This window comes from Lactuca saligna, chromosome 7, assembly GCF_052625555.1.
Source record: "Lactuca saligna cultivar CGN05327 chromosome 7, ASM5262555v1, whole genome shotgun sequence".
NCBI classification, from domain to species: domain Eukaryota; kingdom Viridiplantae; phylum Streptophyta; class Magnoliopsida; order Asterales; family Asteraceae; genus Lactuca; species Lactuca saligna.
Window position 1 is genome coordinate 177,038,993 of NC_136423.1, and position 13,729 is coordinate 177,052,721.

General features: G+C 35.4%; 2 pseudogenes; both read right to left on the reverse strand.

The window, feature by feature from the left end:
- Nucleotides 1–2,639: 2,639 nt before the first annotated feature.
- Nucleotides 2,640–6,542, reverse strand: LOC145007479 (phosphoenolpyruvate carboxylase 2 pseudogene; annotated as a pseudogene).
- Nucleotides 6,543–6,544: 2 nt separating this feature from the next.
- Nucleotides 6,545–9,026, reverse strand: LOC145007480 (phosphoenolpyruvate carboxylase 2 pseudogene; annotated as a pseudogene).
- Between the last annotated feature and the right edge of the window lie 4,703 nt (nt 9,027–13,729).

Sequence of the window (13,729 nt, forward strand, 5' to 3'; positions counted from 1 at the left end):
GAGAAAAACGTACAAGTGTCTCGTGGTCTTTGGAATTTCTAAATCTTCTTGTTCTTTGTTGGTTCATTTTGGCTTTTGTCATGACCAAAAGTCTTTATATGTGAAGAAAATTTCTCACCTTTTTTGAAGGTAATTGAGCTGTGAAAATGACGTTCTTAGCATCATCGATTCTTTCTATAGCCAGATCACTGTCAATGTGAAGAAAATGTGAAGAAAAGAAAGAGTGAATGTGAGCACTTGATCTTATAAAATCACAAATTCAAGACCCATTCGTAAGATCCATTAAAACAATGCAATCATAGCTAAAAATCTTTCACAGAGTAAAATCATCGAACAGTTATACACATAATCTGACAAAATTAACAAGCATTCCAACAGAAATGCCAAAATTATATATCAAAATCATGCAACATATGTTGAAAGAAGGCTGGGGACGGGGAACTAGGGTTCATGATGGTGAAAGAATGATATAGTGATTTAATGTATGGATGCACGGTGCAGTGGATATCGAGAGAATGAGAATATTGAGCATCAAATTTTGTGATAACGGCGGAGGTCGTGAAGCTGCAAAACAACGGTGAGGGTAAGAAAGGAACCAACCATAGATCACTTTTCCGGTAGCGATCTCCTCCAGATGGTTGTGAATGAACTCCTACAAACCAGCTCCGAAAATAGTGTCATATTTCACTGCGACCTCTAAATGAAGCAATCGATGTAGGGAGGGGGAGAAAGAGCGGCCATGGTTATGGGGAAAAGAACACGCCTAGGGCAAATGAGGGGAAACAGAGAGCGGGTTTTCTAATTTTTTTTGGATTTTCTTTTCCCGCTATACTAGTTGCTAAAGAGGAGCCACACGTTTGTAAAATTATAAAGCGACATTTATAGAGGACGCGTTTAAGATAAGCGCCCTCCGTGTTTTCTTTTATGAGACACTAAATTAAGGGCACGCAAAAATATGTATTCTAAATCCTTTAAATTTAGGGAGAACTGACATTATTTTTAAGACACGCACTTTTGCGTATCGTAAATTTAAGTGTGCTGTGGTTTGCGCATCAATAAGGGGCTATTTTCTAGTAGTGTATTATGTATTTGTTTTATTATGTAATTCATGTATAATTTGTAATTAATAAATTTCGATATGTATCTTGTTTGGTTTGGATTTAGAAGCAATGTAATACCCTAATTATTTATTTGTGCATTTGGATGAGTATTGATTTATTTTACTAGTTATATTCACTAGCTTACGTATTTGGGCATTATATAAACTAGATGAGGAGCCCCGCGTTACGGGGATGGAGCTAAACAGATACGATCGAAAGCATATCTTTTGAGTCGGAAAGTGAGTCCATTCAATTTCATTGTCTTCTTCGCATACCAGAAAAAAAACTATACTGAACACTTGACATAATTAGAATTAATAGTATAAACTAGAAAGCGCATTCAATACTTATCTGTTGATGTTTCTTTCACCTTCAAACAAAAGTCTTGAAACATGATGAAATACCAAATTTAAGACATCCAACATTTACACAAGAACATGTACATTTGTAGTTTTTCTTTAGTACAATTTTTTACTACAAACAGGCAAAGAGTTAAAGATCAGTCATTAGTGAGTTCTAACGCAAAGATAAACGATATGAACAATCAAAAAATTTAGAATACAAAGACATATAGCCTCTTAACCAAAAGAGAAGGGTTTGCAGTTAAATGACATGCTAAAGCAAATACAAATAAATTGTTTACTACACAGGTAATCTTAACCTGTAGTTGGCTCTAAAAGAGACCTAACAATTAAATTGTAGTGATAATACTTTTAAGTTCTATAATTTTTAACCCAAGAAATTGAATTATAGTCAAACTGTATGTAGGGGCGTAATTAAAAACTATATGTAGGGGTATTTTGGTTAAAACCTTAGAAATTAATCATTATTTGACCAAAATAAATACGTGTTTGCATTAATATAAAAAACGTTAATAGCACTCATTAAAATTAAAAAGTGCTAACAGGGGGTTTTAGTTAAAAACAATTAATATCAATTATATTTAACCAAATAAAAAGCAATTTGGGAAAAAAATAAACAAATTCAATTTTAACTAAAATAATATGTACACACAAATAAAACTAAAATTACCATTTTAGGTTCAAGTTGCAGTTTAATCGAAGATAAATTTTTTTTGGGGTTGGAACAAATATTACTTCACACAAAGAGCACCAAATTCAAAAAAAACATATTACTCTAAAAAATCCAAACTATATTGCTTAAAAAACAAACCTATACCTTGTATTTTCTAATTTAACCACTCATCCACATACAACATCCAAATCAAAGCAACCTTTTTTTTTTGCTTAAAGTTCCAATCCAAGAATGTAATGACCATACCTGTTTGGATCAGGTTGAATATACCAATTGGGAATCCGATATTTTCTAAATTTTTTAGTCAATTGTGCAATCATTAATACTATATCACAAAGTAATTAATCATTAATCAAACCATTTTACCAAAAGACAAAGGCTCCAACTAAATCACATCAAGAAATCATACATGAAAATTATGACCAGCAATGGTGAAGCGAAGGTCAAGGGAGAAGTTAAAGAGAGCGATGGCGATAGAACCACCTACAATTTGTAGTTTCTTCTTTAATCAATCCTGATTGCTGGAGCGGCTCTGTGTAAAGCTTCATTGAGTTCTTGTTTATCATTAGGGGTAATGTCTTTGGTATATAACTGAGCAAACAGTTACGAATCCTGAAAAATAATCAAGGGTCAATTTTTGAAGTTTTTTATTTGATAAAACTTGGATCTATTTTATTTTATAAATTTATAATTTTATTTTTATACCTTCAATGCTTTTGAAGCAAAGATCTACGGACTGACTAAGTGGGATGAGAAGTCAAGACCAAGTCAACTCTTTGATTCTTGAGTGCATCAACAACCTCTTCAGGGGACTTCTTAAGGTGATGCACAAGTCTCTTGAAAGTTTCTTCAATGTCGGATTCATTTGTTGCATTAGCTTCATTAGCAAAGTCACCCTTCTTCAGCTGGATCCTACGTCTATAAGCAATCTGGACCTCTTCTGCCAGGTTTGCTAAATTAAGCAAGTGAGAGAAAGCTTTTGCGATGACAATGGAGTCCCCTGGATCTAAGCTTGTGAGCACACTTCCAAGTTCCTCAAGCTTCTTTGGGTCACACTTTCCTTTATACTCCACAAAAGCTCGGATCATTCTTGAACCTAAACAAACAAACACATTAATCAGTTTCATGCAACCAGAGGATCCGATAACCAATGGACTAATTCCGGTGTGACATTTTGTCGAACACTTTCTAGGCCTAATGAATATAAGATAACGAAATCGGGATTCACTAATTTGTATATAGGACGAAGATTAATGGTTGCAGTAGTGTGGGTATGCTAAGTATTTAAACTCGGCTAATGACATGCGTCTTTCTAAAAATCCCTTAACTAAAAAGTTTGAGAATACCTCTCAGCCATAACTTACTTGCGGGTAAGTCACTAGGCATAATGAATAACTTTGTATAAACTTTCTAAAAGCCGAGTATGTTTGACGTATATGTAAAGTGTAATGTACTCGCTTTTATAACAATGAATGTTTCAAATTAACGAACATATGTACATGTATAAACATGGTGTACTTAAACATATAAATAAACATGTTTAATAATAACTTTGAATCTTTGAAATACTACAGATTTTCATAACGTACTTGTTATAATATACAATGTCACATAAAAATCATAAACCTTTGTTTAATGTAGTATTTTTTGTGTGAACTCGATATTTCATGAAAAAATAATCATAACACGTATACGAAAAGTTTTCTCTAGTTTATTTTTAACAATATGGTAAACTGTTAAATAATAATATTTTATAAAATATGTTTGTTGTATTTTGCATAAAAAGGTAATTGGTTTGTATAAACAAAATATATTGGCACATGTATTTCTCTACAAAATAATTAAAATATTAAAAAGGGCTGTAAGCACCCACCATTGAAGCGTGAGTTCCAATAGTTTGGATTTGGTTTTGTTAAGAAACTGGTTGTAAGAAACCGCAAATCCACCATTCCTGAACTTTGAAATACTTTTCGGACCATTTCGTAACCAATTTTGCACTATACGGGTTGTTTCGTAGTTTGTCTAAACTATAGGGGCTGTTTGGTATTTTAATTAACCGAAGTCAGACTGATTTGATAAAAATAATCTCAAAGGAGGGGTTGTTTTGAACAAATGGATCCAAGAGTTGGGGTTTGGACTGATTTTGCAAAGTATTTGTCAACCAAGGGTAGGTTTTGAGTAATTTGCATTTAAATTTGATTTATCTTTGACTTTAACCAGGTCAAACCAGGAACCCATTTTTCTGTGATGGGGTTCCTACCGTGATCTATTTAATGAAAAGGTTAGGGCTTATAAGCCCCTTCCATTTCCTCGATCGGGTAAAGAAGCAAGGACGATTGGAACGGGAATAAACGACTGAAATCAAACGAAGCGAAGAGGGGAAAACGAAAAAGATGGCAGTGGCGCAGACGTTGGTTTCGGGGCTGAAATCACGAAGGGGGCGGAAAGATAAGGATGTTGATCGGGTTACAGGAAATATATGGAGCGAAGGCTGCATCGGAAGATGAACGGAAGTAGTGAACGAAGGTAGACGAAATCTCGCAGGTGCGCTTCGTCGGTTACTTTCTGACCGATGGCGAAGAGGGTATCTCCGGGGTTTAACGAGACCGAAGCAACGATGATGGGAACAAACAACGGAGCTTTCTTCTTCTCGTTTGGTTGCGGAGTGCGAAGGGGGAAAGGAAATCGAAGGGATTCTGGGAGGCATCGCGGGCAGCAGCAGCGACGTAGACGTGGGTGCTCGGTGGGTCTTCGGTCCCGGTGGGAGAATTGCTTCGATCGGTAATCAAATGGTACGTAAACGGGGGCTGTTCCGGCAGTCTCCTGTTCTTCTCTTCTTCTTCTTGATTTGAATCAATGGGGGTGTTTGTGGTGATGTTGAGATTCACGGGAAACGGGTTGTGGGTGGTGGAATCGTGAGGGAGGCATCTCCGGTGGTTGCAACTATGCGATCTGGGGTTGGAGATGGGTGGTTCCTGGTGGTCAAGGGCCACCGGTGATGGTTCTTGGTGGGTGCAGGTAGAGAAAGAGGTGGGTCACGATAGGGGCAGTTCATAGATCGGTACCCTTCTTTTTCTCTTCCTTTAAATTTGACTGTAAATCAGTGGGGTTTAATGGTTTAATGGTGGCTGTTTAAGGTGGCTGGGCAGTTGTTTCCTTTATGTTTTTCGTTTTATGGCTTCCAAGTGAAAGAATGTGGAAGCTGTTGCTTCTTCTTGATTGCTCATGATCATAAGATGATATAGTATGTTTGAGTGTTGGGTTCATTGACAGGGAACAAGGAAGGAAAAGGGAATGAAAGGGAAGGAGTGAAGCAACATCCATATTCATTTATTTGTTTATTTATTTATTTGTATCTGTGTATGTATTTAATTTGTATTATGTATTTGTTTTATTATGTAATTCATGTATAATTTGTAATTAGTAAATTTCCATATGTATTTTGTTTGGTTTGGATTTAGAAGCAATGTAATACCCTAATTATTTATTTGTGCATTTGGATGAGTATTGATTTATTTTACTAGTTATATTCACTAGCTTACGTATTTGGGTATTATATAAACTAGATGGGGAGCCTGCGTTTTGGGGATGGAGCTATACAGATACGATCGAAAGCGTATCATTTGAGTCGGAAAGTGAGTCCATTCAATTTCATTGTCTTCTTTGTATACCAGAAAAACAATACTGAACAATTGACAAAATTAGAATTAATAGTATCTTTACTATATTATTAAGGATATTGCCCACCTCTTGAAAATTTAGAGGTACTACATATCTTACCTCATGTACAATGACATTAAGCAATATACGTATTATACTACACGCTATACAAGGATCATATACTACACCGTACAATGACCTTACCTAATCTCCTAACCACAACCATCTAACCTATTCACATCGACATGCCCCTTTCCCACTTCATACGGAGGCGGTGATGAACATATCCGTAGATGGTCATGAAGATAGATTAATGATACTCAGCATCTTCGATCCTCAATCCGATCGTCAGCCTTCAAGCAGTCGAGCTCTTAACATTGCGGATCTCCAGCGTTTCCAATATAAACCCTTTCCCCGCCTTCGATTTTCACCCTAACAGACATCTTAGCATCTTCGATCCTCAAAAACCCTAAAGATCTTCCATATAACCTATTTTCATCGACACCACCAAAGATTCCCCTTTCCCCGCCTTCTATTTTCACCATACCACGCTCTCAGGTCTCAGCTATCAAAGATCACGAACACAGAGGGGAGGAGGACGTCGCTGCTGACGACGAATCAGGTCTCAGTAAAACGGACCTTTCAACAGTTGATTCCGCTGCCTACCACAACCTTTAAAGTTTGATTCTGCCGCCTACCACCACCTTCGTAACCTCCCTCAGCCACCACAGGTACCCTCAAACCCATCTTTAATCAATCCTGATTGCTAGAGCGGCTCTGTGTAAAGCTTCATTGAGTTCTTGTTTATCATCAGGGGTAATGTCTTTGGTATATAACTGAGCAAAACAGTTACGAATCCTGAAAAATAATCAAGGGTCAATTTTTGAAGTTTGTTATTTGATAAAACCTGGATCTATTTTATTTTATAAATTTATAATTTTTTTCATATACCTTTAATGCTTTTGAAGCAAAGATCTACGGACTGATTAAGTGGGATGAGAAGTCAAGACCAAGTCAACTCTTTGATTCTTGAGTGCATCAACAACCTCTTCAGGGGACTTCTTAAGGTGATGCACAAGTCTCTTGAAAGTTTCTTCAATGTCGGATTCAGTTGTTGCATTAGCTTCATTAGCAAAGTCACCCTTCTTCAGCTGGATCCTACGTCTATAAGCAATCTTGACCTCTTCTGCCAGGTTTGCTAAGTTAAGCAAGTGAGAGAAAGCTTTTGCGATGACAATGGAGTCCCCTAGATCTAAGCTTGTGAGCACACTTCCAAGTTCCTCAAGCTTCTTTGGGTCACACTTTCCTTTATACTCCACAAAAGCTCGGATCATTCTTGAACCTTAACAAACTAACACATTAATCAGTTTCATGCAACCAGAGGATCCGATAACCAATGGACTAATTCCGGTGTGAAATTTTGTCGAACACTTTCTAGGCCTAATGCATATAAGATAACGAAATCGGGATTCACTAATTTGTATATAGGACGAAGATTAATGGTTACAGTAGTGTGGGTATGCTAAGTATTTAAACTCGGCTAATGAAATGCGTCTTTCTAAAAATCACTTAACTAAAAAGTTTGAGAATACCTCTCAGCCGTAACTTACTTGCGGGTAAGTCACTAGGCATAATGAATAACTTTGTATAAACTTTTTAAAAGCCGAGTATGTTTGACGTATATGTAAAAGTGTAATGTACTCGCTTTTATAACAATGAATGTTTCAAATTAACGAACATATGTACATGTATAAACGTGGTGTACTTAAACATATAAATAAACATGTTTAATAATAACTTTGAATCCTTGTAATACTACATATTTTAATAACATAATTGTTATAATATACAATGTCACATAAAAATCATAAAACTTTGTATAATGTAGTATTTGTTGTGTGAACAGGATATTTCTGTTGGAATAGTGTCTAAGGCTGCAACTATATTAGGCAAGTATTTGACCCGGTTGTGCATGGTCCTTTTGGGTTGCCTTCACCGTAGCAACTTGATGGATGATTTGTTAAGAGAGAGTAAATATTATAAGGAATAATATATGGTTATTTGATTAATATAAGTCATAGATTAATTGGAATTAATTTGGTGACTTAAAGAGATTAATTAAATAAGAGAGTATAAACTGTCAATTGTTTGATAGTTACATTTTAGACTATAAATCCTTATCCAAGATAGGATGGACGATTTCTAGGGCCTGGATAAGCCAAAATCGTCCATACGGTTATCAAGGAAAGGATATGGATCAACTTAAAGTCTAAGTTATCCAATTAGGGTTAAAGCTGTAATCCTTAAGGAGTCTACAAGTATAAATAGACCCTAGGGGTGAGGGAATTCGACACACCATCTAAAGTAGAGATACGCTGGCCGAATTCCTCCCTTCTCCTCTCTCCTAAATCATCTTCTTGCTATTGGTATTTGTAAGCCATTAGAGGAGTGACATTTGTGACTCTAGAAGCTCCAAGACAACAAGATCAACAAGGAATCCAAAGGTATGATTCTAGATCTATTTCAATGTTGTTATTTAACCTAATTAGCCATTAGAAGTCTTGGATTCAAAGCATGTTTAATTAGAAAGCCTAGATCCGAGCATTAGGGTTTTGCATGCGCACATAGGAAAGTTCTTATGGCTAAAACCCATCAATTTCATGATAAAATAATCATAACACGTATACGAAAAGTTTTCTCTAGTTTATTGTTAACAATATGATAAACTGTTAAATAATAATATTTTATAAAATAGGTTTGTTGTATTTTGCATAAAAAGGTAATTGGTTTGTATAAACAAAATATATTGGCACATGTATATCTCCACAAAATAATTAAAATATTAAAAAGGGCTGTAAGCCCCCACCATTGAAGCGTGAGTTCCAATAGTTTGGATTTGGTTTTGTTAAGAAACTGGTTGTAAGAAACCGCAAATCCACCATTCCTGAACTTTGAAATACTTTTGGGACCATTTTGTAACCAATTTTGCACTATAGGGGTTGTTTCGTAGTTTGTCTAAACTATAGGGGTTGTTTGGTATTTTAATTAACCGAATTCGGACTGATTTGATAAAAATAATTTCAAAGGAGGGGTTGTTTTGAACAAATGGATCCTAGAGTTGGGGTTTGGACTGATTTTGCAAAGTATTTGTCAACCAAGGGTAGGTTTTGAGTAATTTGCATTTAAATTTGATTTATCTTTGACTTTGACCAGGTCAAACCAGGAACCCATTTTTCTGTAATGGAGTTCCTACCGTGATCCATTTAATGAAAAGGTTAGGGCTTATAAGCCCCGTTCCATTTCCTCGATCGGGTAAAGAAGCAAGGACGATTGGAACGGGAATAAACGACTGAAATCAAACGAAGCGAAGAGGGGAAAACGAAAAAGATGGCAGTGGCGCTGCCGTTGGTTTCGGGGGTGAAATCGCGAAGGGAGCGGAAGGATAACTGTGTTGATCGGGTTAAGGGAAATATATGGAGCGAAGGTTGCGTCGGAAGACGAACGGAAGTAGTGAACGAAGGTAGACGAAATCTCGCAGGCGCGCTTCGCCGGTTTCTTTTTGATCGATGGCGAATAGGGTATCTCTGGGGTTTGACGAGACCGAAGGAACGACGACGGGAACAAACAACGGAGCTTTCTTCTTCTCGTTTGGCTGCGGGGTGCGAAGGGGGAAAGGAAATCGAAGGGATTCTAGGTGGCATCGCGGGCAGCAGCAGCGATGTAGACGTGGGTGCTCGGTGGTTCTTCGGTCTCGGTGGGAGAATTGCTTCGATCGGTAATCAAATGGTATGTAAATGGGGGCTGTTCCGGCAGTATCCTGTTCTTCTCTTCTTCTTCTTGATTTGAATCAATGGGGGTGTTTGTGGTGATGTTGAGATTCACGGGAAACGGGTTGTGGGTGGTGGAATCGTGAGGGAGGCATCTCCGGTGGTTGCAACTATGCGATCTGCGGTTGGAGATGGGTGGTTCCTGGTGGTCAAGGGCCACCGGTGATGGTTCGTGGTGGGTGCAGGCTGAGAAGGAGGTGGGTCATGACAGTGGCAGTTCATAGATCGATACCCTTCTTTTTCTCTTCCTTTAAATTTGACTGTAAATCAGTGGGGTTTAATGGTTTAATGGTGGGTGTTTAAGGTGGCAGGGCAGTTGTTTCCTTTATGTTCTTGGTTTTAGGGCTTCTAAGTGAAAGAATGTGGAAGCTGTTGCGTCTTCTTGATTGCTGACGATCATAAGATGATATAGTATGTTTGAGTGTTGGGTTCGTTGACAGGGAACAAGGAAGGAAAAGGGAATGAAAGGGAAGGAGTGAAGCAACATCCATATTCATTTATTTTTTTATTTTTTTATTTGTATTTGTGTATGTATTTAATTTGTATTATGTATTTGTTTTATTATGTAATTCATGTACAATTTGTAATTAATAAATTTCCATATGTATTTTGTTTCGTTTGGATTTAGAAGCAATGTAATACCCTAATTATTTATTTGTGTATTTTGTGAGTATTGATTTATTTTACTAGTTATATTCACTGGCTTACGTATTTGGGTATTATATAAACTAGATCACGAGCCCCGTTTTGCGGGGATGGAGCTAAACAGATACGATCGAAAGCATATCATTTGAGTCGGAAAGTGAGTCCATTAAATTTCATTGTCTTCTTCACATACCATTCAATATTTGTCTGTTGATGGTTCTTTCACCTTCAAACAAAAGTCTCGAAACATGATGAAATACCAAATTTAAGACATCCAACATTAACACAATAACATGTACGTTTGTAGTTTTTCTTTAGCACGTTTTTTTACTACAAACGGGCAAAGAGTTAAAGATCAGTCATTAGTGAGTTCTAACGCAAAGATAAACGATATGGACATTCAAAAAAATTTAGAATTCAAATACATATAGCTTCATAACCAAAAGAGAAGGGTTTGCAGTTAAATCACACGCTAAAGCAAATGCATATAAATTGTTTACTACACAGGTAATCATAACTTCTAGTTGGCTCTAAAAGAGACCTAAGAATCAAATTGTGGTGATAATACTTTTATGTTCTCTAATTTTTAACCCAACAAATTGAATTATAGTCAAACTGTATGTAGGGGCGTAATTAAAAACATATTTAGGGGTACTTTGGTTAAAACTTTAGAAATTAGTCATTATTTGACCAAAATAAATATGTGTTTGCATTAATGTAAAAAAAAGTTAATAGCACTCATTAAAATTAAAAAGTGGTAACAGGGCGTTTTAGTAAAAAAAAAACAATTAACATCAATTATATTTAACCAAATAAAATGCAATTTGGTAAAATAAAAAATAAACGAATTCAATTTTAACTAAAAAATATCTATACACCCAAATCAAACTAAAATTACCATTTTTGGTTCAACTTGTAGTTTATCGATGATAATTTTTTTGGGTTTGGAACAAAATATTACTTCACACAAAGAGCACCAAATTCAGACAAACATATTACTATAAAAAATCCAAACTATATTGCTTAAAAAACAAACCTTTACCTTGTATTTTCTAATTTAACCACTCATCCACACACAACATCCAAATCAAAGCAACATTTTTTTTTTGCTTAAAGTTCCAATCAAAGAATGTAATGAACATACCTGTTTGGATCAGGTTGAATAAACCAATTGGGAATCCGATATTTTCTAAATTTTTTAGCCAGCTGTGCAATCATTAATACTCTGTCACCAAGTAATTAATAATTAATCAAACCATTGTACCAAAAGACAAAGCCTCCAACTAAATCACATCAAGAAATCATACATGAAAATTATGACCAGCAATGGTGATGCGAAGGTCAAGGGAGAAGTTAAAGAGAGTGATGGCGATAGAACCACCTACAATTTGTAGTTTCTTCTTTAATCAATCCTGATTGCTGGAGCGGCTCTGTGTAAAGCTTCATTGAGTTCTTCTTTATCATCAGGGGTAATGTCTTTGGTATATAACTGAGCCAAACAGTGACGAATCCTAAAAAATAATAAAGGATCAATTTTTGAAGTTTGTTATTTGATAAAACTTGGATCTATTTTATTTTATAAATTTATAGTTTTATTTTTATACCTTCTATGATTTTGAAGCAAAGATCTATGGACTGATTAAGTGGGATGAGCAGTCAAGACCAAGTCAACTCTTTGATTCTTGAGTGTATCAAAAACCTCTTCAGGGGACTTCTTAAGGTGATGCACAAGTCTCTTGAAAGTTTCTTCAATGTCGGATTCAGTTGTTGCATTAGCTTCATTAGCAAAGTCACCCTTCTTCAGCTTGATCCCACGTCTGGACCTCTTCTTCCTGATTTGCTAAGTTAAGCATTTGACAGAAAGCTTTTGCGATGAAAATGGAGTCCCTTGCATCTAAGCTTGTGAGCACACTTCCAAGTTTGTCAAGCTTCTTTGGGTCACACTTTCCTTTATACTCGACAAAAAGTTCATATCATTCTTGAACCTAAACAAACAAACACATTAGTCAGTTTCATGCAACCAAAGGATCCGATAACCAATGGACTAATTCCAATGTGACATTTTGTCGAACGGTTTCTAGGCCTAATGCATATTAGATACCAAAATCTGGATTATCGTTTAGATTGTTTTGGCTATAAATGATCCGATATGATATTCGATTTCCGGGTTGTACATTGTTAAGCTGAAACTTCGAAAAATCATAACTTCCTCATACGAAGTCAAATTTCGGCGTTCATTTTATGTACGCTCTTGTTTTAACGAACACTATCACTTTCGTTTAGATCGCTAAGGCTAAAAATCACTCTATCGTAAATTCACTATTTACGTCGAGCAGTGTCGTGCATGTTCCGTCGCGAAACTTCGACGGCCCATAACTTTTTCATTATAACTCGGATTTCAGCATTCTTTATGTGTACGTAACCCTTGTAACATATACTATAACTTGGTTAAGGTTAATCCTTCTAAATAATCTTCCATCAAAAACTCATTTTTGATGCTCATTGTCTCTAAAAGTGAGTCCATTCAATTTCATTGTCTTCTTCGCATACCAGAAAAAAAAAAAAAAAAACTATACTGAACACTTGACATAATTAGAATTAATAGTATAAACTAGAAAGCGCATTCAATACTTGTCTGTTGATGTTTCTTTCACCTTCAAACAAAAGTCTTGAAACATGATGAAATACCAAATTTAAGACATCCAACATTTACACAAGAACATGTACATTTGTAGTTTTTCTTTAGTACAATTTTTTACTACAAACAGGAAAAGAGTTAAAGATCAGTCATTAGTGAATTCTAACGCAAAGATAAACGATATGAACAATCAAAAAATTTAGAATACAAAGACATATAGCCTCTTAACCAAAAGAGAAGGGTTTGCAGTTAAATGACATGCTAAAGCAAATACATATAAATTGTTTACTACACAGGTAATCTTAACCTGTAGTTGGCTCTAAAAGAGACCTAACAATCAAATTGTAGTGATAATACTTTTAAGTTCTCTAATTTCTAACCCAATAAATTGAATTATAGTCAAACTGTATGTAGGGGCGTAATTAAAAACTATATGTAGGGGTATTTTGGTTAAAACTTTAGAAATTAGTCATTATTTGACCAAAATAAATATGTGTTTGCATTAATATAAAAAAAGTTAATAGCACTCATTAAAATTAAAAAGTGCTAACAGGGGGTTTTAGTTAAAAACAATTAATATCAATTATATTTAACCAAATAAAAAGCAATTTGGGAAAAAAAATAAACAAATTCAATTTTAACTAAAATAATATGTACACCCAAATCAAACTAAAATTACCATTTTTGGTTCAAGTTGCAGTTTAATCGAAGATAAATTTTTTTTGCGGTTGGAGCAAATATTACTTCACATAAAGAGCACCAAATTCAAAAAAAACATATTACTCTAAAATAATCCAAACTATATTGCTTAAAAAACAAACATT